This window comes from Pongo pygmaeus, chromosome X (assembly GCF_028885625.2).
Source record: "Pongo pygmaeus isolate AG05252 chromosome X, NHGRI_mPonPyg2-v2.0_pri, whole genome shotgun sequence".
In the NCBI taxonomy this organism is placed as follows: domain Eukaryota; kingdom Metazoa; phylum Chordata; class Mammalia; order Primates; family Hominidae; genus Pongo; species Pongo pygmaeus.
This window is the reverse complement of record NC_072396.2, coordinates 140,641,427-140,669,405: the sequence shown is the minus strand read 5'-3', so window position 1 is coordinate 140,669,405 and position 27,979 is coordinate 140,641,427. Positions and strand designations below refer to the sequence as shown.

At 42.5% G+C, this 27,979-nt stretch overlaps 1 protein-coding gene and 1 non-coding gene across 4 annotated transcripts in view; one reads left to right on the top strand and one right to left on the bottom strand.

The window, feature by feature from the left end:
• FHL1 (four and a half LIM domains 1) overlaps window positions 1–13,922 on the bottom strand; it is a 66,588-nt gene extending 52,666 nt beyond the window's left edge. For 2 of the 3 annotated variants that reach the window (XM_054471293.2, XM_054471302.2), the window contains exon 1: window positions 13,760–13,922. The gene's annotated coding sequence lies outside the window, so the exon portion shown is untranslated. Of the gene's footprint in view, window positions 1–13,514; window positions 13,534–13,759 lie in introns of those variants that run through there. The other variant, XM_054471298.2, reaches the window with a different exon arrangement.
• A 13,543-nt stretch (window positions 13,923–27,465) lies between these two features.
• LOC129025574 (small nucleolar RNA U13) lies at window positions 27,466–27,569 on the top strand. Its single transcript, XR_008497319.1, has one exon. It is a non-coding gene; the product is annotated as a small nucleolar RNA U13 (small nucleolar RNA).
• Window positions 27,570–27,979: the final 410 nt, after the last annotated feature.

The window sequence follows — 27,979 nt, the reverse complement described above, 5'->3', positions numbered from 1 at the left end:
GCAGTCCAAGAATTATAAAGTATGTTGCTCTGGTACTTTGAATACTTAAGCCAATTATCCTCATGCTGAGGCCCTCCTGGTTCCTTAACAGAAAATTCAAAAGTAACTGAATTAAGGATAAAAAGGAGACAGAGGGAGGGGAAGACGAAGAGGAGCCAATAGGTGACAAGAAGCAGGTGGGTGAGCAGCAAGGGGGCAAAAGGATGCTGTCACATGCCTGTCCCACAAGCTGCTGCCACTACACCTCCCCAGTCCTTCCAGATACTCACAGTAGTTAGGGAGCATGACTACACTAGGCCTAATGACTAACCCAGCCTGTCTATACCTGGGAAACAAACATATTATGATTGGGTTAGATGGTGACTTTTGCCATTTTTCCAATCAACAGGAATTGCAGTAAAGTCACGTCAGCTGCAGGATTTGTTATCGATTGTGAAGCTGACTGAAAGAAATCCAGTGGCAGTGGCTCACTACTGGCATCAAGTGACCAGTTAGCCTGGCCACTGAACTGGAATCCTAGCTTCCATCATGAAATGGGACTTGAGGGAGAGGTTATTTTTATCCTCTTTCTCCCCTTCCTCATCAAAATCTGCTTTTAACAGGTGGTACCACATATATAGTCAATTCAGGCAACCAATGAAATTAAGAAAAATAAAATTTTGTCTAACAATAGATGTAACAATGAGTATACCTAACAGATCTGTACACAAAGAATTATTTCCAATATACAAAATAAAGTTTAATAAGCTAAACAAGCCAGGAGTTTGAGACCAGCCTGGACAATATAGTGAGACCCTGCCTCTACAAAACTAAAACATTACATGGGTGTGGTGATGCACACCTGCAGTCCCAGGTACTCAGGAGGCTGAGGCAGAGGGACTGCTTGCACCCAGGAGGTCAAGGCTGCAGTGAGCCACGATCGTCACTGTTTTCCAGCCTATGTGACAGAGCAAGACACAGTTTCAAAACAAAAACAAAAACAAAAAACTAAACAGGCGAACTCTATAATCAACTCTTCCCTTTATTGGTATTTTTCAGATAATCACATGAACTATGAGGTTTTTCACCCCAGGTCTTATCACAGACCTGACAGACAACCACTTCAAGACACACAGTGCTTGAGTGATGGCTCCCGTTTGCCTTCTAATCCTTGATGGCTTCTCAGTTTTTTTCTTTACCTTTGCAGTTGCAATGTCCCTCTTAGACCTCATCCTCCCCTCACCCCCACTACCACGTACCACAGAATGTTCTGTTCTCATAGCCAACTCAGGAAAGCAATGGGCAGTTGTAATTGCCCATCATAGTTACCCAGGTCCAATATAAAGACACTATTTACATTAATGCCTATAAAAACCGAATCTTTTCACACACGTTTACTGTAGAGCTGGCCATATTGAGTAAGTGCATGGAAGTCCTGGCACTGGGTCTATGCTTCTACAAGCCATACAATAATAGCCTTTGGCCCAAAGCAATCGAACTCTGACCTGGATATTGGCTCGGAGTTGGCATAAGCTCACCAACTGTCACTGTTGCTAATGATACCACAAATGCAAGGGTAAAAAGAGGGCCCACTGGGTTGTAGGGCAGGGAATTTGCCAAATCTGGGACTCCACTGCAAAGATGGCATGATGTTTCAAGGGTGGCATGCGAAGTCCCAACCCAGTGGTCCCACTGACCTATCTACTGACCTATCTATTGTGCAACTAGACATGGCATTGGAGGTACTGGGCAGCTCTCCTGGAACCTCATACTTCCCCTTTTCAGGGGCTCGTGCCACAAGTTACATCACTCAAGGAGAAACACATCTCTTATTTCACTCATTCTGAAAAACAAACACTGGAATTTATTTATTATTAATTAATTTATTTATTTAAGACAGGGTCTCACTCTGTCTCCCAGGTTGGAGTGCAGTGGCGTGATCTCGGTTCACCGCAACCTCTGCCTCCCGCATTTAAGCGATTCTCCCACCTCAACCACCCAAATAGCTGGGAATACAGGCACATGCCACCACATCCAGCTAATTTTTGTATTTTCAGTAGAGACGGGGTTTCATCATGTTGGCCAGGCTGGTCTCAAACTCCTGGCCTTAAGTGATCCACCCACCTCGGCCTCCCAGATTGCTGGGATTACAGGCATGAGCCACTGTACCTGGCCACAAACAGTAGACTTTAATTCACACGGTAATAATAAAAAGTTCCTGATCTAGTCTTTGTATTTCTGAAACCCATACATTTGAAGAGTTTTTTTTTTTTTAATTAGTAGACTTTTTTTTTTTTTTTAGCAGTTTTAGGTTTACAGAAAAACTAAGCAGGAAATACTGAGTTTCTGTATACCTCCTTAGCATCCATCTCCCAGTTTCCCCTATTATTAACATCTTGTATTGATGTGGTACATTTGTCCCAATTGATGGGCCAACGTTAGTTAATACATTATAATGAACTAAAGTCTAGGGTTTACATTAGGGTTCATTCATTGCATTGTGCATTTTATGGGTTTTGACAAATGTTGAAGGGGTTCTTTAATATCTTTATGGCCCATTCTGAAAAACAATAAATCACCTTATCTCAGGACAATTTTAATTGCTTTACAGTTATCAAAGGAAGTTTCCTAGGAATATTATAAACTATTCACTTATTTTTAATGATTCGTGGTTTCAAAGACGGTCATAACACAGCCCAGCAAGTATCTTCTACTTTGATTATCCAAAAACCATCCTTTCACAACTCTCCAATTTCCAGTACAGCTCGAAACTGGAAAGGAGTGTGAAAAAAGTGTTGGATCACAGGAGAAACAGCCTCCAAGATGCTATCTGAATTAGTCTGCCGCCCTCTCGGTCTGGAGATGTTTATAAAAATGGCTTTCTCATGAGAAAGCAGAGCAGTGCAAGAGAAGTGGCATCAGGATACAGGAAAGACATGGAGGAGGAAAATCAGGGAAGGAAGATAGGGCAGAAACAGCAGAAATTGAGAGTGGCAAGAGGAGACTAGACGCATGCTGAAGTAATAGCAACAGAACAGACAGCCAGCGAGATATTTTTTGACACTTGGATTTTTCTAGAAGGTGACAAACGAAGGGACAAACTCCATCTCAATGCGGCAGCCTTTAAATTGCCCAATAATTATTAGTTCAATTAAATACATCAATGAGAGTAATAACAGCATATGAAAAGCTTGCTTTGCACCTAAGTGTGTAAAGACAGTACACCTTTCATGCACAGAAAATTCCCTCTGAAGCCTTCAAATCTTTTGTAATCCTCAAGGGATAGGGTTATTAATACATAGTAATTTTATACAGAAACATATATACACACACTAGCTGGAGGGATGGATGGATGGATGAATGATTAGATAGATAGACAGATAGATACATATAAAACCTTTATTCTCAGTCTTCATTTTTACTTTACAAATAAGTACGAAGCAAAATTCAAATTTTACTTTTCTGGTTCTTGAGGGATTTGACATCTCACTGTAACTACTTGAGAAGAACATACACTGCTTTTCTGTCTATCAGAATTGTTTTTCTCTTGGCTGTAATTTCTCTTCAATTCAAGTACATAATGAAACTATTTACTAAGTAGCTTACTTGCAGAGGATCAGGAAAAGATTCTAGGAAATCAATACCTAGAATTTCTCTGTAGTATTATTTTAAACATAGAGAAGACAATTGCATTTTGGACGTAAATATAGTCTTTTTATAGAGAAAGATCCACAAACTTTCAAATCTGAGTTTTGAAAGTGGCTCTCACACAAAAGCATAACAGGGGATGTCTGGGGGAAAGGGGCTGGGGGAAGAATGTTACTGGAAAAGGGGCAAGGATAAACTTGTGGAGGTGATAAAAACATTCCACATCCTGATTGGGGCAGTGGTTTCATGGGTATATACATCTGTCTAAACTCATCAAATTGGAGGCTTTAATTGGATGCCGGTTTTTGTACCTAAATCATGCTCGGTGAAGTTGATATTTTAAAAGTGGCTCTAACAAAGGCCATCTGCTATAAGATGCAAGTATAAACTTTCACTTCCTCATATTAGTTTGGCTGCTTGGTTTCTTTCCTTAGTGTGATTAGCTGTGCTTAGTGCATTGGAAAATTTCTTCCTTAAAAGAGGCAGACCTTCTGTGGCCTAGAAGGGATTGGGTCTAGGGTTTGAAAACTTGTGTTGACCCTGGCATCTGAAGGTGTGGAGTCTTTGACAAGCAACTTAACGTGCCTCTTTAGCCTCTAGAAGCTATGTGGCTGAGGACTTTATCTTTTCATTGTTGTAGGTGAAATGACGATCATTTACAGGGTAGTTGCTAGAACGTGTTGAAAAACAAATTTTGTTAAGTCAAATGTCTAAATCCACTGCTCTGGCTTAGTGATATAAATATTTTTGGACCGATAATTTGCATGTCTGCGTGTGCGTGTGCGTGTGTGTGTGTGTGTTCTTAAGTCTCTGAGAAACCTGGGGGAAACCTGTTACTTCAGTCCACCTGGCCACCCGAAAGTGCAGGGGACTGATTATGTCTGTAGGCAGACTTGCAATCAGCTTCCCAAAAAAGAATGATGCATAAAACTAGACCCGGCAGAGTGCACTGAAAAACCAATCTTTAATGTCTCATAAATCATACATTTCAAATCTGACAAGAATCAAACAGCTTTATCCACACTCTAAAACTAAAAGTGAGTGACAAGACTTATAAATTAATCAAGTATAGAAATTTAGTTTTGTGCCATCCTTGTCAAAACAATCTTGCCAATAAAGCCTTTGCATTCCCAGCTATCATTTCCTTAGCACTGAAAAGGAAATTTAAAACCTTGTGAATATTACAAATTCTTGTTATTAGAAAGTCTACAGAACAGCTCACACCTGTAATCCCAGCACTTCGGGAGGCCGAGGAGGGTGGATCGCCTGACATCAGTTCGAGATCAGCCTGGCCAACACAGTGAAACCCCGTCACTACCAAAAATACAAAAATTAGCTGGGCATGGTGGTGGGTGCCTGTAGTCCCAGCTACTTGGGAGGCTGAGGCAGGAGAATCACTTGAACCCGGAGGCGGAGGTTGTAGTGAGCCATGATTGTACCACTGCACTCCAGCCTGGGCAACAAGAGCAAAACTCTGTCTCAAAAAAAAAAAAAAAAAAAAAAAGTCTATGGAACATTTAATATCTTGCAACAGGAATAACATCCAGAGAGTTTTTATGTGGGTAAAAAGAAACACTAAAATGCTTACAAGAGATATTTATTATTTTGATTGTTATTTTTTCTAGGTTTCAATGCATTTCCAAAACAGTCCACAGGTATTTCCTATCTGTGCCTTTTCTATCTATAGTAGTTCAAAAATGAGGCACAAATAAATCTCAGTGGTTTAAATACAGAGGAATCCATTTTCAGAAGAGAAATAGTGTACTACAGGAAGCTATGGAGAGTCAGTCACTTACTGACAATGTACATATCCATTAGCAGGCAATAATAAGGAACAGGAGGAAAAGCTACTATGCCTTGCAATAGGAATAACATCCAGAGAGATTTTATGTGGGCAAATAGAATATCAATTCTACAAGCAGTAAAATGCTGACAGGAGATACTTATTATTTCGATTTTTTTTTCTAGGTTTCACTGCATTTCAAAAACAGTCCACAGGTATTTCCTATCTGTGAGTTTTTTATCTATAGTAGTTCAAAAATGAGGCACAAATAAATCTCAGTGGTTTAAATACAGAGGAAAATCCATTTTCAGAAGAAAAATACAGTGCACTACAGGAAGCTAGGAGAGTTGGTCACTTACTGACAATATACGTATCCATTAGCAGGCAATAATAAGGAACAGGAGCAAAAACTACTTAAAAATACACCCCTAGGCAAGAGTACAATTCTCTCACTTGTTCAAATAGTAAGCCCTCGGCAATAGGTATACATACTCATTATTTCATGTAGCTTTAGCATTTGCTGGGACCCTGGCTGTAAAGAAGGAACGATTTTGTGTTCACAAGTTTACATGTATACATAGCCTATGTAATCTCTGTACATATTTTGTTTAATCCTATTCTGTCAATGACATTTCTGTATAGAGTGACAACAACTCTTCTCACTCCACATGTGCCCTGGAGATCAGCTTCCCTGCACGGCCTAAGCTGAAAAACAGCCCTGGCCCAGCCCAGGGTGGGGTAATTGTTAACACTGGCAAACGGGGACAAGGGCAAGATGCAGTGGCAGATGAATGTGATAGAAGGATATGGATCTACGGAGAACCTGGAAAAAGGAAAGTGGGTGCAGTCAGGTGGACTGAAAAAAGAGTCACCCTGAGAGGCAGACACAAAGAGAGAGTGACCCTCACAGCTACAGAAAGAAATGAAATGGGGCAGGAGAAAAGGGGGAAGAAAGCTAAATAACTGATTTTTTTAAGAATGCTAGATTAAGGCCGGGAGTGGTGGCTCACGCCTGTAATCCCAGCACTTTGGGAGCCCGAGGTGAGTGGATCACCTGAGGTCAGGAGTTTGAGACCAGCCTGGCCAACATGGTGAAACCCTGTCTCTACTAAAAATACAAACATTAGCCAGGTGTGGTGTCACGTGCCTGTAATCCCAGCTAGTAGGGAGGCTGAGGCAAGAGAATCGCTTGATGCTGGGAGGCGGAGGTTGCAGTGAGCTGAGAGAGCGCCACTGCACTCCAACCTGGGCGACACAGGGAGACTCCAACTCAAAAAAAAAAAAAAAAAAGATGCCAGATTAAAACAACAATTTCATGTATGTGTGCACAGTTTAATGATACCACACTGCACACATTTACTACAATTTAACTTTCGACCTTAGTTTGGAAGCAGATGCAATCTTTAAAATCTCTATCCCACAATTTCAACAGATATCTCCCTTTATAAAGGAAAAAAATACTTTCATGGAGCAAAAGCCCTAATTGTGATCTTCCAGGCTACCATGTCTAAAGACTCTTTTAATGTCATCTTTCATTTTTGTACCTATAGGCATACTTCATATGCCTTGGCACTTGCCTCATAGGCTAGGGGAAATTAAACCGAGAGCTAGACCCATCCAAGAGGTTCCCCATCACTAAATGTTCAATTACAATAAAGCAAATAATATGAAAAATTCCTGTACTGCCCACAGCTGTTCGGAACATATTCTGAAATTAGCAAGTATTATACTTGGCCTTTTAGTATCCTTTATAGTATACTCCCACCAGAAGAGCATGTTCTTTTGAGGGTCAGGCCATGAAAAAGTTCTTGACTGTGAAGAATCTTTAGGAAATAAAAAATTTACCTACCTATGAAGACAATCTAAAAATTCAAGCTGGAACTCTGACGTTTGCACATTAGGTGCTTGACCCCTTTGAGCCTCAGTTTCCTCATCTGTAAAATAATGGGGGGTGGGTACTGACAGCCTCTTTTAGCATTGAAACTTGATCATTCAAGTTGGAAGAGGAGAAATTTGAAGGAGCTATCCTTAAGCTTCTTTAGATAGCTGCCAGGAAGAGGCTATAGCATAGTTCTCCAACTACCTGTCAGCTTTCCCTTTTCATGGGTTATGACCATGACTTCCATCTAGAGATGTAGCAGTCATTCAGAAAATCTAGTCATTTAAAAAAAAATAACACATTATATATGTTGGAGGTTTTGCAATGGGCTTGAATCCACCATTTTTAGAAAGTACTGCATTTTTAAAGGACATACAAAATATTGTCATTAATTTTTGGGTGGTGGATTATGACTGATTTTGGTTTTCTTCTTGAAGCTTTTCTATATTTTCTGCATTTTCCTACAATAAAATGTACCATTCTTGTTGAAAAATTTGATTTTCAAAAGGATCATTCATTCTTGCAAGTTCTATCAGATCTCTCAAGTCTACTCTAGAATGAATCCATGGATGATGGGACAAATCAGATGGTATCACCATGCATGTCTATACACAGTGGTTGATTACCCAAGTGGCTGATTGCTGTAGTAGAATCAGGACATTATTATTATAATCAGAATCTATGGCTCACAGTTCTATGTGGATATCAAAACAGGCATTTTATCTAAATAATATTTTTTCCCAGCATCCTGGCCCTTGAGAATCGTGGTTGAAATCCCTTTCCAATTGAAGCAAATGAAATTAAACATGCGGTCCTTTTCCTGTCCTCCCCCCCCCCAAAAAAAAATGCTTTTTGGACAAAATGATTGTGATTGGGCTGTTTTTTAAATGTTTCCTCTTTTTGTGCTCCGAAACAAAACACATTAAAACTTAAAGTAAATATTTAGTTGTCAAAACAAAACAACCCCATATGAAAAACACAAGAATGAATTCAATGCCGCGTATTATAAAAACAATTTCCATAGCAAGTACAAATGTTTAAATTGTGTAAAAAGAAGACAAAACCCAAATGTTGTCACTCCTAAGTTCTACAGGACAGCCCTAAGAAAGGTGGAAGGTGAGCTACCGAAAGGTTAAGCACAGACTTCCATAACTTCCAGGTTCATGGTTATCAAAGCACAGCTTGGAAAATTCAGGTGAGATAGAAAATGAAGTTTGACAAAATGACAATCACTGTTTCAATTTGAGTAGATCTCTAGAACAAATTCCAGGTAGAATCCGATTCTCATCAGCTAAGGAAGGTACAGCAATTCATCTCTCCATTCTCTACCTGAATATAACCCAACGTCTACTACTTGTTACCTCTCAAATTACTTTTTTTTTTTTTTTTTGAGATGGAGTCTAGCTCTGTCGTCCAGGCTGGAGTGCAGTGGTGCTAATTCGGCTCACTGCAACCTCCGACTCCCGGATTCAAGCAATTCTTCCTGCCTCAGCCTCCCGAGTAGCTGGGATTACAGGCACCCACTACCACGCCTGGCTAATTTTTGTGTTTTAGCCATGACGGGGTTTCACCATGTTGGCCAGGCTGGTCTTGAACTCCTGACCTCAGGTGATCTGCCCGGCTTGGCCTCCCAAAGGGCTGGGATTACAGGCATAAGCCACTGCGCTGTGCCTGAAGTTACTTTTTACCCAGGGCCAGTTACCTTCCTTTCTCCAAGAGGCTCAACTTACTTCCAACCTTTAGAGTAAGCAGCAAAGAGTGGCTTGGTTGTGGGACATCATTTCAAATCCCAACCCTGCTGCTTATTAGTTGTGCAATCTTAGACAAGTTACTTAACAAATATCTCCCACTCTCATCTGTAAAATGTGCATCATAACTGCAGAGTTGCTGTGAGGATCAAATTAGACAATGAGTATATATTTAATTTGCGTGCTTCCTGAAATTTTAGTAGGTGTTCAATTAATGTTGGTTCCCTTTTCCCCTACTCCTTGTCATTTACTCCAAGTATGATCACATTTAGCATTCATGGTTTTAATTACTCTCAGGCAAGCCCAGTGGTATATAGGACATATAGTAATTTTCATTTTGTTAAGTAAGATTTTGAATGATGCATGCCGCAAGGGAGATAATGCATAGTTGTGCTTAAAACCATGAACTTAAAAGGAGTAATAATCTTAATCTTGATTTCTACTTCTAACCTTGACCAGCTGTGAGGCCCCAGGCAAGCTCTTTTACCTCTCTGAGTGTGGTTCCTCATTTACAAAATGAAGAGAATATATAATGTATACAAGTCCTCTGGCACAGAGTAAGTGCCATAAATGGTAGCTGTTATTTTCTTTAATTCTTCAGGTTGGTATGCAGGAACTAGTCACTTTTATTTATTAATTTTATGTTTTTGAGACAGGGTCTCACTCTGTCGCCCAGGCTGGAGTGCAGTGGTGCAATCTCAGCTCACAGCAACCTCCGCCTCCTGGGTTCAAGCGATTCTCATGCCTCAGCCTCCCAAGTAGCTGGGACTACAGGCGCACACCACCACACCTGGCTAATTTTTTGTATTTTTAGTAGAGACAGGATTTTGCCATGTTGGCCAGACTGGTCTCGAACTCCTGGGCTCAAGTGATCCGCTTGCCTCAGCCTCCCAAAGTACTGGGATTACAGGCATGAACCACAACACCTGGCTGAAACTAGTCATTTTTGAGACTAATAAAGTGAGCTCTGCCAACTACTCAGTCACCTCAAGATGCTGTTATTGTTCTCTACTCTCCTGGAATTATGTTCTGCTACATTATGTAGAGGAAATTACATCAACCTCAGCATTATCGACATTTCAGGCTGGATAATTTTATTTGCCGCCAGGCACTGCCCTATGCGCTGCTGGATATTTAAGCAGCGTCCCTGCCTCTACCAACTGGATGCCAGTGGAGTGCATCTAGCAAAAATTGTTGAGTGACCCCGGAGAGCAAAAGCGCCCTGGCTGAAAACCACCAGTGTGGCACTATCCACAAAGAGGGGATTTCTCCAGGCACTCAGGAAGCAGCCCTGTAGAAGGTCAAAGGTTTATTCGAGCTACTATTTAGGACTATCCACTCTTCTGGGCTCCATCATCCATTACTATCCATAATTCAAAGTTGACCCCAGAAAAATATTTTGAGGAGGCCCAATTTGCCATCAGAGATGCATTAAGTCACAGGAAGGGATGCTGGCCATCCACTTCTCCCTACGCTATACAGTAATACAAAGCTGAATGTAAACATCAAGAAATCTTTTTTGTCTGTCCAAAAAACTCCAGACAATTCTTGATTATTCACAACAGATTCACTGTCTATTTTTCATTTTCATAACTGCACCAGAAAGGCGGAAGCCATTTCTTATCAACCAAATATCTCCACACCTAACATGGAGCCTCCAACAGAGGAGGTAACTCGGCAAATGTTTGTTGAATAAACGAACAGTCATATATTCTGTTTAATTAAGTACACCACTGACCAAAAAAGAACCTTTCTCTGCTCCTGTCCCACAGGAGCTAAAAGAAAAGATCTTTTAAGAGAAAACAATTAGTCTACTCCCTTTTACCCCAAATCCAAACAACTAGATAGTTCAATTAACAAAAAAAAGTTCAGTAGGCAAAAGCTGGGGAAAGCAGCCAAATAGATAAGGCCTCAAGTTCGAGCAGGCAGGAACATTTGATTCAACTCCCATAAGGTTATAAAAGCCAATGTTGCTGGCACCAGAGTGGGGAAAAGGGAGAGGCATGGGAAAGAAGGGAACTAGGAGGTGGAGAGTGGGAAAACAGGGTTCAGTCACAGGAGATTACCTTCCATGCCTTCAACAAACTTTTTTAATGCTCAAACTTTAGAGGTGAGGGTTAATTTCTTCCATGAAAACTTGATTTACAAATTTTCAAATGCGTATCAGCAAAATCTTTAAGAACATCTAGCAAGAGAATTTGATCCGACTTCTGTTAATTCCTGAAATGTCCTTCATGTCCTAGAGGGCAACAGATTCTCAAAAAGCCAGGTAAAAGATACGCCATTTACACCTTTTGTCCAGAGAGAAACTTAAAGCCCACTTCCTATCAACCTGCTTCTCTCTGTAAAAGATTTTTACCACTTTCTGCATTCTACTCCTCAGAGAAAAAAACATTAGGCTTAAATTTTATTATAAAAATATGCTATTTTTTCAATTGCTATTTGGGCACAGAATGAATACCATATTAACATTATAATACAATCGTGTAAATAAATGCATTTTTGTTGGTCTTTGTGACTAAAAATCTATTTCCCCTTAAACATTTCCAGTTTAACACTTCCAGGAAAAAAAATAATTATTTTGTTTTAGCGGTCCATTCATTTAATATACATTAAATTACCTCCAATGCACTCGTATTATACAGGAGGAATTTTATCAATTTAAATCTTACACAATTTTTCTTAGTTTCACTCAAAAATCTAGACTTGGCTGAAAAAAATATTTTCCTTTTCTGAAAATTAAATATGGGAATGGTAGCCTAGAATTTCAAAAACCATATATGGTTACAGAATCCATATGATAGTCTTAGACTATGTACTTATTGTGAGGTGGTTTGCACAAATCATGGCCTATCTGACCAATTTCCTGTTGCATAAAGATTATATTTGCCCTTAAAAATGTTAAATAAGCATTTTTAAAGACTGAAGGTAAAGACTTGATTGGAACCTTATGTAACCAAAAATGGGAAAACACTATAGTCTCACCACATAAAAGGCAAATGCCTGCTTAATACGTATTCTTCTTAAGCAAATATGAACATGAGTTTGTAAAGGCAAAGCTACCATCCCATAAGCCCTTGCTTCTTCAGTGTAAGGATCGGGAGGGTCTGGTTCTTGGAGATGAGCTGGAGCAGGAAAGGCTTTACAAAATTCCAGGGGAGCCCATAATTTAAACTTGTGCTATTCTGCAAATGTTCACATTTGCAAGGAACACCATAACATTTACATTAAAACTGTCTTAACATGACGGAAAAAATTATTCCTGCTGTTCTATAAGCTTGCCATAGATTTGATAACCCAGAGAAGAATTACAAGCAATTACAAGATGATGGCTCCAATTAGGAAAACTGGATCTATTCCAAATCCAAATCAAAGGGGGCTCGGATAATCCCGAAAGGATAATTTAAATGAATACAAAGGGACTTCCAAATACATACGCTTATTTTACTACTTCTACTCTTCTGAAAACCAAGCGAAATGCTACAAGGATGTATCTCCTGCCCTTCAGGAAATTCAAAATCCATACCTGGCATCCCATTAATAAGCCTTGTCCTTTTCTTTTCCTAAGGGATCCCCCTAGTATGGGGTTTTTATCGTAAAGGGCAATCAAAACAAACCTGAGAAACTCGCACATTCCCAAATGCAGAAAATAATACAGCGCTCAACACGAACGACACAACAGTCGCTTAGCCTTGATGATTTTTTAACCTTTACCTAGTCCTGGACGACTAAGAGCAGAGAGGAAAAGAAGAGAAACTTCGAAAGCAGAATCCTCTCTCCCAGAGCCTAGAACAGACAGCACCTTGTAAGGATTTCACGCTTTTTGAGACGGGAGAGGTCACGCCCTGCAGTTTTGAAAACCCACCTTCTAAGGTTCAACCCCCGTGATAGAACCTTCCTCGTGCTTCTCTACATTCCACGCTGGAGCTGAAATACCCCCTCCCCACCCCCATTCGCCAAACCCGCGCCATCCCCCTTCGACAGAAGAACCACAGCCGGCCCTCCCCCTCCCTCCTTATTCTGCACCCCACCCCCATCCTCCAACCACCCCACAAGCATCCCCGTCAAGAAAACCGAGGCGGGCCCCCTCACGTCTACTCCTCGTCGCCACCCCCGCCATCCTCGTTGAGCGAAGGAAGGCAGGTCTCCCACCTCCTCCCTCCACGATCCCCGCCATCCTTGATGGGAAAAGCAAGGGAGTCGACCCACCGCTTCATCCTCACCCGCTCCCCACAGCCCCTGCTAGCTATCCTGGCTGAAAGAACCAAGAGGTGTCCCCACCTCGCCCCACCCCCCACTGCCCGCCATCCTTGGTGACAAAACCAGGGCCCCCCCTTCACTCCCTCCTCACTCCCCACCATCCCCCGCACAGGAAAACACGGAGAGCCCCCATTTCACTCCCGATCCCCCTCACCTCCACCCCACTGCCTCTTAGTCCCCATCGAGCCAAAAACCCAGGGAAGGCCGAGGCACGCACCAGGGGGGACCTCGCAGTCCCTCGTCCCGCACCCCGCAGCCCGGGACGCCCCCCGACCCCCGGCCTCAGCGAGGCCGCCGAAGCCGCAGGTACCCAGCCCTGGAAGGCCAGGCAGCCGGGACCGCAGGGACCAGCCCCGAGCGGCGGCGGCAGCGGGGCAGAAGGGTAGCCGCTCCCCCGGGACCCAGGACGCGGGCGGGCGGGAGGCACACACGCGCGCACAAGCGGAAAGAAAGCGGGCTTACTGCGTGGGGATGCTCGCCCGCGCAGCTGTCTCGGCGGCGGCGGCCGCTGCCTGCACCGAGGCCGAGGTGCGGCGGTGGCGGCGGCGGCTGCGGACTGAGCCCCCTCCGCCGGGCGGTGGATGTAGGGCGCGGGAGGGGCGCAAGGGGAGGGGTGCGCGCCGGGGAGGCGGGGAGGGAAAGAGGGGAGGGAGCAGGAGCGCGGGGGCGGGCGCGGCTGGCCCGGGGCGGGGCGGGGCGCGCGAGGGGCTGGGCTCTGCCCACTGCGCGGAGGCTGTGTGCGGGGCGCGTGCGCGCGCGCGCGGGAGGCGGTCGGACGGGCGCGGGGAGGGGGGCGGCTTGCCACGCACCCCGCGCGCCCACGTGCCCCCGCCACTGGAGAGGCCCGGGCGCGCGAAGAGGGTGGCTGCGGGGACGCGGTGGCGGGCTCTTTCCCGAGGACCGGCTCGGATCCGAAGACCGGGAGGAGGGCGGGCCAGGGGCGCCTCGGGCCCCCTCCCTCGCGCAGCGGGCCTTAGAGGCCTGCGGGAGTCACGAATCACTGCAGGCGGCCGGGGCTGGGGAGGTGGGAGCAACAAAGACAGCCAAGTGAGGGTGGCGTCTCGCCTCACCGGGGGCCTCGCTAACCTGCGCACTCCCTGAAAAGCGGCCCCGGTTCGGGGCACACGCCGTTTCGGCCTCCGACTTCGGAACCCGGTGGCTCGGAGCGGCGCCGAAAGGCCCACCGACGACCCCTCCCCTTAGTAGCAAGCCGGAGGGAGCTAAATAAGCCCCATCCATAATCCCAGTGCCACCATCCAGAGCGTTTTAACGTCACTCAGAAAGCACCGATGGCAAAGCGGCGCGTGGCGTCTCATTCACTCAGCATTCAGTTTACTGAGCCCTCGCCATGTGCCAAGCTCAGTGCCGGGCTCTGGTGATAACAGCGTCGTCTGCAGACAGTACCCACCCTGCCCTGGGAGCTTGTAATCTAGTGGGGGAGACAGACAATAAGGAAGTGAGAAAATAATCAAATTTGGATAAAGTCTGTGCAGGAAAAGTACAAATAGTGTGATTAGGAAAGGAGGAGGTGACATTTAAGCTGAACCCTGAAAGATATGAAAGAGCCAGAAAAAAAGCTTTCCAGAAAACAAGCCAGAAGGAGGGACCAAATCTTGATGCTTTGGAACTAAAAGGTGGTGATCATGATTGGCGCCAGGAAAGCTGGGGAGAGTACCAGAAAGTAAGGCTGGACAGGTTAGCAGGGACCAGATCGTGGATTGCATGCTAGTCCATGGGCAGGTGCAGTCCATGGGCAGGCCACTTCATTCCAGAATCAATGGGAGGGCATTGAATGAGTGGCTTAACCCCAAGGCGTGACATGGTCTGACTTATATTTCTTTTAACTAAACTTTTGTCTTTTGGGATGATTGTAGATTCACATGCATTTGTAGGAAATAATACAGAGAGATCTGGGGTCCCCCTTGCCCAATTTCCCCCAATGCAAAACTACACTATAAGATAACTAGAATATTGACATTAATAGAATCTACCAATCTTATTTTGATTTCTCCAGTTTTACTTCTACCGCGCGTGTGTGTACGCGCGTGCACGTCTGGTATGTATGTGTTTAGTTCTGTACAATTTTATCACGTGTGGCCTCTTTCCACTACCATGGTCAATGTATAAAACAGTTTCATCATTGCAAGGATCTTACCTGTTGTATTGTAATTATAAAATAGCAATAACTATCTCCTCAGTTCCCCAAGTCTTTCACAATTGGCAACCACTGATCCGTCCTCCATTTCTGTAAGTTTGATATTTTGAGAATGTTTTGTAAATGAATCATACAATATTCATTTTGAGATTGGCTTTTCTCACTCGGTTTTGAGTCCCTTGAGATTTATCCAAGTTGTTGGGTGTTTCCATAGCTTGCTCTTTTTTATTGCTGAGTAGTATTCCAGATCTGGTTTACATTTTTAAAAGACCACCTTGACTACTATATGGAGAATGGTTCAGAAGAGATTAAAAATTGAAATAGGGAGATTAGTTAGGAGGCTTTCTCAATAGTTCCTGTCAAAGCTGATGGTGGTTTAGATTAGGGTGGTGCTAGTGGAGGAACAGTGGAAGGATTTGATGGAACAGGGTTGCAGAGGGAATTGGAGTTGAAGTAGAGACAGCATAGGGTAGACAACTGTTTTGAGACTTTCCAATGTAAATGGGAAGAAAAATGGAGCAGAACTGGAGGAGCGAGTAGGGACAAGCAAAGGTTCTCTTCTCTCTTTGTGATTTGAGAGATGAGAGCCTGTTGGTCAACAGTTTAGGGATAACCAGTAGAGAGGGGTTGGTGAGGCATGACAGGAGGGTTTACTAAAGGAGTCAAGTCCCCTGCCTAGGTGAGATGGAATAAGGGCTGGATTCATGGGGAGAATTGGCCCCTCCATCTGCCAAAAGTCATTCTTCACTGTACAGAAGACCATGGAGGTAGATGATGACAGGGGCAGGTGTAGGGGTGGTGTGGTATACACAGATCCAGCAAATAGATCCTCGTGATTCCTATTTGCCCTATGTCGCACAAACTGGCTAGTGGTCTGCCTTACCAGAGAACCAGCAGCATAAGCCCTTACAAAGTACCCTTCTCTGCTCCTAGCACCAGGGGCCTGGGCTTTCTCTTTTCCCCTTCTAAGCCCTCAGAAGCACTGAAGTTTGGTCCTTCTAGATGGCAAGAGAAGTCCCGCTACACTGCCTAAGAGAAGAGGAAGCCAATCTGCCCCCACTCCATCATGGAAAGGCATTGAACAATTAGCTTGGCCACAGACAACTCCCCACCCCATACCAGCCCAAAGAAACAGCCCAGCCCAAAAGAAACAGCCAAGAGGCACCCATGATGGAAGGCTCTGGACAGAGCACCCTCTTTCAGGGAAACTTCTGGCTATTCTTTGGCATTCAATCAGTGTTAGTTGTGATTCATTCTTCTCAAGACTTCTTCCTTTCTCCCTCTTCCTTTATTCATTCTTCCTTCTTGCCTTTCCCCCTTGTCGCCCACCCATCTCTGTTCCATTCCTACCTTCTTGCTTCCTTCCTTCCTGACTCCTCCACTTCTTTCCTCCCTTCCTCCCTTGTTCAGACATTGGTGATGCTCTTACTAGGTACAAGGCATGCTGTCCTGCCTCCCACATTGCCCCAGCTTAGTCTGCGCCCAGGGCCAGCCCGGTCTGCCCCTTAACACTTCATCTCCTTGAGACAGACTCAAATTCTGTGGGTCATGGAAACACATTGTTCCAATGAAAGCATGTGAGGGACAGTAGTGTGTGTCGCAGAACAAGCAAAACGAAAAAAAGGAAAGGGGTTGCCCAAATTGTGAATGTGTGTGCTACATTTTGGTGATGTTTTCGGCGTTAAGAAGTAAAAATAAATTAAATAGACTAAAATCAGGTTAGTGTGATCTCAGATCTGATCTTTTGGATTTCTGTTTGAGTAAGGAACAGGGCACGAGGAAAACGGCCTTCAATTTCAATAGAATTTAAGCACCCTTGGAAGGAAATATGGAGCGTTTATCAGCACACAAAGTAATCAAGTCCTTTACATTCTCTTCAAAAAGTACCATTAGAACTAATAATTCTAAGTTATTGAAAATGTATTATGTAATGGACAGTTTGCATACATCATTTTATTTACTCTTATATGAGATACTTTACAGATGAGGAAACCGAGGCTTAAGCAACCTTGGAACCAGGATTTAAAACCAAGCAGCATAGTTCCAGAGCCCAGAATCCCAACCTATATACTCTACTTCCAAAACAATGAAAGAAGACTGTTCATCACTTTTATTACAGTCATCCAAAGTGGTTGCTTCTTTCAGGTAAGTTATTTTTCCCCCAAAGTGGTGCTAAGACCTTCATCTGACTTTGTCAATGGAATCCACAGGGAAGCAGTGGCTCCATTTCATGATCATCACGTGTCCTGTCAATGGTGGAGCCCAAAACAGCTCTCAGAGAACACATCTACTTCTCCAGCCAGCCTTACCTCCTGCCTCTCCCCAGCCTGTAGGCTGTTAGTCCGGGATCTAGAAGGATCTCCAAAAACATCCTGTGCATTCCCCTCTTGAAACCTTAGTTACTGCAGTAACTAAGTAACCTTCTGCCTAGAACAGTTTCAACAACTTCCTGTAGGTCCAAGGCTGAACTCTTCCCCTGCCTGCCCCCACCCTGATCTATTTCTTCCCGTCCCCCCTCCCCGCCATTTCCTGTCTCCATTAATGGCACACCACCCACCCACGTGGCCAAAGTAAAAGCTATTAATTTGTCTCCATCTTTTTCACATCCCATAGGTCATCAAGTCCTAGAAATTCTACTTCTGAAATAGTGAAACCTCACCGTCTCTTTCAAGCCGTTCCTGACCAACTCAGGCAGAATCCAGTTCTCCCGTGGCATTTGGTCATTTGGTTCATGCCAATAGCACAACAGGTAATCGTGACATACCTGGTCATTTCATGTGTCTATTTTCCCCAGCAGATCATAGGCTCCTTGAGGGCAGGCAATGTATTTTCCCTGTTTATACTTCCAGTTTCTTGGAACATGGTAGGCATTAAATTATAATATATAGTGTTAAATATAATATAATAATATAGTGGTGTTGTTGTTTTGTTGTTGTTGTTGTTGTTATGGAGTTTCACTCTTTTGCCCAGGCTGGAGTGAAATGGCGTGATCTCTGCTCACTGCAAGCTCCGCCCACCGGGTTTAAGCGATTCTTCTGCCTCAGCCTTCCGAGTAGCTGGGATTACAGGAGCCCACCACCACGCCTGGCTAATTTTTTGTATTTTTAGTAGAGATGGGGTTTCGCCATGTTGAAAACTCATTATGGTGAAATATAAACATATACATAATAGAGAAAATAATGTAATGAACTTCCATGCACCCAACACCCAACTTCAGAAATTATCAACACATGATCTATTTTGTTTTAATTGTAGTTCTCCTACCAATTCCCTCCAACACACATACACTGGATTATTTTAAATCAAATGCAAAACATCATATCATTCCATCCAGAAATACTTCAGTGCATATGGCTAAAAGATAAAGATGCTTTTTTCCTTTTTAGAACATAAGAACAATATCATCATCACACCTAGGAACAGTTAGCGAAAATTTCTTAATACCAAAAAATACCCAGTCAGGATTCTGAATTCTTCAGATGTCTCCCAAATGTTGTTTTTACAGTTCATTTATTTCAAGCAGAATATTTTTTGTGACATGTAAAATTCACATGAAATTCACATTTCAGTGTCGAGAAATAAAGTGTTATTGGAACACAAGTACATTCATTTGTTTACATATTATCTGTGGTTACTTCCTCAGTACAACAGCAGAACGGAGTAGTTGTGACAGAGATCATATGGCCCACGAAGCTGAAAATATTTACTGGTTCTTCACAGAAAAAGTTTGTTTTGACCCCTGATATAAACAATTTCTATTTTGGCGACCTGGTAATCTGTTTAATGATAAGCATCTTTCCATGTCAAGAAATAATCTTTTCTTTTACTATTATTTTTAATTGACACATAATCATTGTGCATCTTTATGGGGTACAGTGTGACATTTCAACACATGTATACAATGTGTAATGATCAAATCAGGATAATTAGCATACCCATCACTTCAAATGCTGATCTTTTTTTTGTTTTGTTTTGTTTTGTTTTGTTTTGTTTTTTTGAGATGGAGTGCCCAGGCTGGAGTGCAGTGGCACAATCTCAGCTCACTGCAACCTCTGCCTCCTGGGTTCAAGTGATTCTCTTGCCTCAGCCTCCCGACTAACTGGGATTACAGGCACACACCACCATGCCCAGCTAATTATTTTGTATTTTCAGTAGACTTGGGGTTTCTCCATGTTGGCCAGGTTGATCTCAAACTCCTGACCTCAGGTGATCCGCCCGCCTTGGCCTCCCAAAGTGCTGGGATTACAGGTGCGAACTACTGTGCCCGGCCTGATCATCTCTTTGTGTTGAGAACATTCAATTTGGCTCTTCTAGATTTTTGAAAATATACAATAATTGTTTACGATAGTCACCCTACAGTGCCATACAACACCAAAACTTATTCCTCCCATCTAGCTGTAACATTGTTTGCATTAACCATCTTATCACTACTACCTTTCCCCTTACCCTTCCCAGCCTCTAGTAACCACTATTCTACTCTGTACTTACATGAGATTAACGTTTTTAACTTCCACATATGAGTCAGAATATGCAGTATTTGTCTTTCTGTTCTTGGCTTATTTCACTTAACATAATGTCCTCCAAGCTCATAATGTTGCTGTGAATGACACGGTTTCATTCTTTTGTTTTATGGCTGAATAGTACTCCACTGTGTGTGTGTGTGTGTATCACATTTTCCTTATCCATTCATCTGTTGATGGACACAGGTTGACTCCATATTGTGGCTGTTGTGAATAGTGCTGCAATAAAATGGGAGTGCACATTTCTCTTTCACATATTGATTTTGTTTCCTTTGGATATATACCCAGTAGTGGGATTTCTGGATTATAGGCTAGTTCTATTTTTAGCTTTTTGAGGAACTTCTATACTGTTTTCCATAATAGTTGTACTAATTTACATTCCCACCAACCATCTATAATAGTTCAGTTTTCTCTACATCCTTCCCAGAATTTGTTATTTTTGTCCTTTTGATAATAGCCATTCTAATGGGGGTGAGGAGACATCTCATTGTGCCAGCCACGAATTTTAAAGGCCCATTTATTACATTTGGTTGCTATGTCTCTGATTAATGGTTCTTGTGTGAATGGATGGATGGGTGAATGAATTCTCTCTACCTTCTTTCACCCATTTCTACCACAGTCCAAATTTTACCTGTTTTACAAAGATCTGTCTATCTGATGTTGGAACCTGCTCAAACCCTTCTGTCTCTCTCTCTCTTTTTCTTTTCTTTTTTTTTTTTTTTTTTTTTTTTTTGAGACAGGGTCTCACTCACTCTGTCACCCAGTTGGAGTTCAGTGGCGCAATCTCGGCCCACTGCAACCTCAGCCTCCCAGGCTCAAGTGATCCTCCCACCTCAGCCTCCTGAATAGCTGGGACCAGAGGCATGCACCACCATGCCTCTCTTCTCTCTCTTTTTCTGTAGCACATATCATAAATGTCTCTTGCCGTTGTTACATTTAATCTTATATTAAAGATTTTATGAAGGCAGCTTATCTCTCATGTAAAGTTTTCAGCTTCTTGAGGGTAAGTAAAATGCTTACTCACTATTGTATATTAAAACCGCAATTACTTTTGCACCAACCTAATACCTAGTGGCACCAAGCACAGGGCCTTGCTCATATTAGACAACCAAATAAATTATTTCTAAGCAGAATAGAGTTAATAATTAAGACCAACATTCATAGCATCCTTTATCTCCCTCAGGTATAGTCTAAGCACCATGAGTCTTGGAGTCTTGGAATCTTGCAAACATGGGTTCAAGTCTAAGCTTGGCCTTGGTTGGTGGTGTGGCCCAGGGTAAGTTATAAACTCAGGTGTGTTCAAACATTTTTGCTCACGTGCTTCCTAAAATAATTTTGAAAACCTGTGTGCCCCCACACCGTTCAGTTTAGAAATAATTTATGTGGTTGTCTAATATAAGAAAGGCCCTGTGCTTGGTGCACTAGGTACACAATAGTGAGTGACACATTTTACTTACCTTACCATTCACGTTATAAGCTGGTATCTAAACTTTTTCATCCAATGTTTAAATAGTTACAAAACGAAGTTATTTGGGTCATATAGTATATACTGACATTCCAAAATGATTACATCACTTTTTTATTCTATCCAATTAAATTTAAATAGAGTAGTTGTTTTATACCCACCATTAGCCCTTTAAATATTATACATGATTAACTTCATTAACAGTTGGAAATTTTACATTGCTCCTTTTTTCTTCTTCAAGTCATATCTCCTTCACTTCTTTCACAGAATTTTGTACTAATGTAATATATTTTACACGTATAAGTCTGTTTTTCATCACTCTATATATATCTCTGCAATGCAAATATGTACATAAATTACATTTTTAAAATTCTTTTACCATAAAGTTCTACGTGTTAAAAGTTTTCTAGGCTGAGCGCGGTGGCTCACACCTGTAATCCCAGCACTTTGGGAGGCCGAGGCGGGGGGATCACCTGAGGTCAGGAGTTCGAGACCAGCCTGACCAACATGGAGAAACACCGTCTCTACTAAAAATACAAAATTAGCCGGGCGTGGTGGCACAGGCCTGTAATCCCAGCTACTAGGGAGGCTGAGGCAGGAGAATCACTTGAACCTGGGAGGCGGAGGTTGCGGTGAGCCGAGATCGTGCCACTGCACTCCAGCCTAGGCAACAAGAGTGAAACTCCGTCTCAAAAAAAAAAAAAAAGTTTTCTAGGGGGTGGAATATAAAAAAGTTTTCTGGATAGAGTTATCTTTAGTACACAATTAATCAAAATAACTTAAATATTTAACAAGATTTGAAAAATAATTTAAATGCACAGTGTAAACTTTTTTGGAAATGTAGTTATTAGACATGGATGAAGTCTTTTTCAATTAGTTCATGCCATTTGTGGATAAATATTGCTTATGGTTAGAATGAGACAGGGCTCTGTATCAATGTTATTTTGACTTTTTACATGTTTTAAAAATATTAAGGCTAAGAAGCTTTGTTTACATAAATAAGTAGAAGGACGTTTCTCACAGTGTTACCATACAAACCTTTGTATTTCTTCTGAGTTATATAACCGAAATCCCATCCCATCATGAATCTATTGTCAAAATTTAATTTTAATGATTTATTGGTTGACAATTCCATTAGATCCTTCAGAAATTTTTTTGAAGACAAAGAATTGGAAACCACCTGTGTTGCAAAAGGTCTTGTTATGCAGCATTGAGGGTCACTCATTCTTCCACAACACCACCCTTATTTTGGCTTCTCCCTTTGTTTGGCACGGGGAGGTTTATATCCCCTGTGGCAATACATCAAAGTCAGATTAGTGATGGAGAAAGGGGTTGTCTTTCTTTTGTAAAATGGGAGAAGGGCTGTTGAGGAAAAGGAGAATCCACCTGCCTCAGACACAGCTTTCTCAGGCAGATCATTTTTTAAAAGTTAAGGGTCTAGAAATTGATTTCTTCACAACTGACTGTGCCCACGGACTCCTGGAAATTCTTCATGTATCCCCAGTGTTATGTGTACCCCAGTATGACTTAATTTACCTCATCTCAGTTTCTACATCTGCAATTCAGGTCTAGTATTATCTAAGTCACAGGATTATTGTGAGAATGAAATTAAATTACATACCACATGTAATGAACCTAGCACAACATCAGACAGATAGTAGGTGTTCAGGAAATGTTAGATTCTTTCTCCACCTTTCCATCTTGACATTCCCATTTTTACACAAGTACGATGGATTATCTTTAGCTTTTTTTTTTTTTTTTTGAGACGGAGTCTCCTCTGTCGCCCAGGCTGGAATGCGGAGGCACGATCTTGGCTCACTGCAAGCTCCGCCTCCCGGGTTCACACCATTCTCTTGTCTCAGCCTCCCGAGTAGCTGATGCTACAGGAGCCCACCACCACGCCCAGCTAATTTTTTGTATTTTTAGTAGAGACAGGGTTTCACCGTGTTAGGCAGGATAGTCTTGATCTCCTGACCTCGTGATCCACCTGCCTCAGCCTTCCACAGTGCTGGGATTACAGGCGTGAGCCACCACGTCCGGCCTATCTTTAGCTTTTTTACAGTCTTTAGCAAAAGAAAAAAAAGGTTATATGATTAGGCCAAGATTACATATGAAATTAATAAATGTGGGCTGTAAATCTAATCAGCATACTTCCCCATCTATTTTTTAGGCTTTCAGACATTTCTTTTTTTTTTTAAATGAAATCTTGCTCTGTTGCCCAGGCTAGAGTGCAGTGGCGTGATCTCGGCTCACTGCAACCTCCGCCTCCTGGGTTCAAGTGATTCTCCTGCCTCAGCCTCCCGAGTAGGTGGGATTACAGGCGCCTGACACCACGCCCGGCTAATTTTTATATTTTTAGTAGAGACAGCGTTTCACCATGTTGGCCAGGCTGGTCACGAACTCCTGACCTCAGGCAATCCGCCCCCCTCAGCCTCCCAAAGTGCTGGGATTACAGACGTGAGCCACCGTGCCTGGCCCAGACATTTCTTAAAAAGCAAAGTACAAAAAATAATATAAAACTCATGCTCCCACTACCCAGAATTCACAACTATTAAGAGTTTATATTTACTTTGTCTCTCTGTTTTTTTTTTTTTTTCCAGACTTGGTCAATAAGAAGTTTTTTGTTGTTGTTTTGTTTTTGTTGTTGTTTTGTTGTTGTGTTGTTTTTACTTTGTTTCTCTTTTGGGAAATAAAAGAATTGAATATTGCAGATAAAATATTTAATATTGTCTACTGTCTCCAGTCCTATCCCCTTCTTTCTCCTGAGTCAACCACTATTCTGAGTTGGTTTTGTTTCATGATTTTATATTTAATGTACATTAGTGGTACCATTAGTCTATACCATTCTGCAACTTTTGTTTGTCTGTTTGACTCAATCTTCTGGCTTTATTCTTTTGGATTTTTTTTGGTTTTTTTTGGTTGTTGTTGTTTGTTTGTTTGTTTGAGACTAGGCTTTGTGCCGTTGCCCAGGCTAGAGTGCAGTGGCACGATTTTAGCTCACTGCAGCCTCCACCTCCCAGGCTCAAATGATCCTCCTGCCTCAGCCTTCCAAGTAGCTGAGATTACAGGTGTGCACCACCATGCCCAGCTAATTATTGTATTTTTGTAGAGATGGGGTTTTGCCCTGTTGGCCAGGCTGGTCTCAAACAACTGACCTCAAGTGATCCACCCCACTCACCTCCCAAAGTTCTGGGATTACAGGCGTGAGCCACTGTGCCCAGCTTTATTCTTTATTCATCTCTTCTCCCTGTCACCCCAGTCATTTTAGAAGTCATACATTCTATTTATATCATACACTCCAAATGTAATCACTATCTCCATCCTTCTCCCAAACAAGGCAATTTCTCCCACCCCACCCCCAACTCTAATGTTTTTGTTCTCTGCGATTTTAGTTCCAGTTTGGTTTTTTTGGCTTTCTTTTGTTTTAAGACAGTCTCTCTCAGTCACCCAGGCTGGAGTGTAGTGGCACCATCACGGCTCACTTTGCAGCCTTGACTTCCTGGGCCCAAGCGATCCTCCTGCCTCAACCTCCCAAATAGCTGGGACTACAGGCACTCAACACCACACTTGGCTAACTTTTTAATATTTTGTAGAGACAGGGTCTCGCTATGTTGCCCAGACTGGTCTCAAACTCCTGGCCTCAGGCGGTCTTCCTGCCTCAGCCTCCCAAAGTGCTGGGATTAAAGGTGTGAGGCACTGTGCCCGGCACATATAATTCTTTTAATTTCTGTAAGGTCAGTAATAATACACTTTCTTCTTTTATTTCTGATTTTAGTATATTTGAGTCCTCAATTTTTTTTTTTCTGGTCGTCGTAACTGAAGGATTGACAATTTTGTTATTTTCAAAGAAACAACTTTTGTTGATTTTGCTGTATTTTCTATCTTTATCCAACTTTTTTCTTTCTTTCTAATGGATTTCTTATTGCAGGCTCCTGTTTCATAATCATTATTATTGTTTTATGTATTCTATTTTCTGTTTTTTAATCTCTGGAAAATTGTTTTTGTTTGCACTTTTGTTTTTTGTCAACTTTTATTTTGAAATATTTCAAACCTTCAGAAACATTGCAAGAATAGCATAATAAAAACCTATATACCCTTTACCTACATTCATCAATTGTTGATATTTTTCACATTTGCTTTATTTGTGTGTATGTCAATATCTATCTATTGATGAGCTATTTCATAGTTGTAGTTCTGGATGATATGACACTTCATCCCTAAATACTTCATGTATCTCTTAAAAACAAAGACATATGCCTACATAACCATAGTATAATAATCATACTTGGAAAATTTAACATTGATATAATATCAAATTTACATCTGAAATCAAATTTTCGCAGTTGTTCCAATAATATACTTCATAGCATTTTAAAATCCAAAATGTAATCAAGGATTGGCCAGGCACGGTGGCTCATGCCTGTAATCGCAGCACTTTGGGAGGCTAAGACGTGAGGATCGCTCGAGCCCAAAAGTTTGAGACCAGCCTGGTCAACATGACAAAAACTCATCTCTACAAAAATTTTAGAAATTAGCTGTATGTGGTGGTGCACACCTGTGGTCCTAGCTACTCAGAAGGCTGAGGCAGGAGGTTCCCTTGAACTAGGAATTTGAGGCATCAGTGAAAAAAAAAAAAAAAAAAGAGCCAAACATCACACTGTTGTCAAGTCTCTTTAGCCTTCTTTGATCTAGAATATTTCCAAGCTGTTTTTTTGGGGTGAGGTGGTTCTTGTGATATTGACATTTTGAAGAGCTCAGGTTAGTTTTTTGTTTTTTGTTTTTTGTTTTTTTTCACCCAGAATGTCCCTCAATTTGGATTTGTGACCGTTCCCATTTTTGGCAGGAATACAACAGAAGTGATGTTGTGTATTTCTCAGTGCACCACATCAGAGGGCACATAATGCCACCTTGTCCCATTATTGTTAATGTGAGGTTTGATCACTGAGTTCAGGTGGTTTCTATCAGACTTCTCCATTGTAAGAGTCTCTTTTAGCCTTAGAATTAATAGGTAATCTGTGAAGTAATGATATGGAAGAGGGGCAGGGAAGTGCTGGGAAGGGAAGGGTGTGGTCCCTGGCTAGGGCTCCACCCCCAGGCCTGTGTCCACAGACCTAGGTGAGGACCGGCATATCTGTTTTCCTGCCTAAATATTGCATTTCCAAAGACCCCCCTGGCCTGCCACGCCCCCATCCTGTGCCTATAAAAACCCCGAGACCGTAACAGGCAGGCACACAAGTGGCTGGACTTCGAAAGGAACACGTCGGCAGAAGAAGACACAAGTGACTGGACGTTGAGAGGACGTCGAGGGGAGCACGCCAGTGGAAGAGCACAAGACAGATGCTGGCACGCCGGCAGGCCATCAACTGTCGGAATGACATGGAGTTTGGTCAGGGTGGTTGGAGGAGAACCCAGGCCACTGAGCAGCTTGACTCCAGGGGAAAACTTTCTCCCTTCTGGCTCCCCCATCTGCTGAGAGCTACTTCCACTCAATAAAACCTTGCACTCATTCTCCAAGCTCGCTTGTGATCCAATTCTTCTGGTACACCAAGGCAAGAAACCCCAGGATACAGAAATCCCTCTGTCCTTGTGATAAAGAAGGGGGTGTAATTGAGCTAGCCCAGGTCGCCTACAGATGGCAAACTAAAAGAGCATCCTGTAATACACGTCCACTGGGGCTTCAGGAGCTGTAAACATTCGCTCCTAGCCACTGCCGTGGGGTCGGAGCCCCACAACCTGCCCATCTGCATGCTCTCCTAGAAGTTTGAGCAGTGAGGCACCGAAGAAGCGAGCCACACCTCCATCGCACGCCCTGTGAGAGGGATAAGGGAACTTTTCCCATTTCAACAACATTTTGAGAGGTTGTAAATATTCTATTTCTCAGTATATTTTCACCTGATAGTTTCCGCATTCATTGATGATTTTTACTTGAATCAGTTAACTATGGTGGTTATAAAATAATGCTTTTCTATTTTTGTCATTTATCCTACATTTATTAGTTGGATTTCTCCTATAAAGAAGAGCTTTTTCAATCCTTTTGTAGTTCGTGAGCGTGAAGATTGGGTGTTCATGCACATGTGTGAGATGTGCCACCCTTGAACCTTGTTATGACATTGGCATTTTACCCATCTGGCCTGAAAAAAAAAAGAAGAAAAAGAAAAGATCTTTTTCTTCTCCCCTATCCTTTTTTGAACTTTTTTCTTCAGTATCAGTATGGACCCATGAATTCTTTTTTTTCTTTTTTCTTTTTTTTTTTTTGAGACAGAGTCTCGCTCTGCTACCCAGGCTGGAGTGCAGTGGCACGATCTTGGCTCACTGCAACCTCCGCCTCCTGGATTGAAGCGATTCTTCAGCCTCAGCCTCCCAAATAGCTGGGACTACAGGCGCATCCCACCACACCTGGCTAATTTTTGTATTTTTAGTAGAGACAGGGTTTCACCATATTGGCCAGGCTGGTCTCGAACTCCTGACCTTGTGATCTGCCCACCTCAGCCTCCCAAAGTGCTGGAATTACAGGTGTGAGCCACCACGCCTGGCCGAATTTT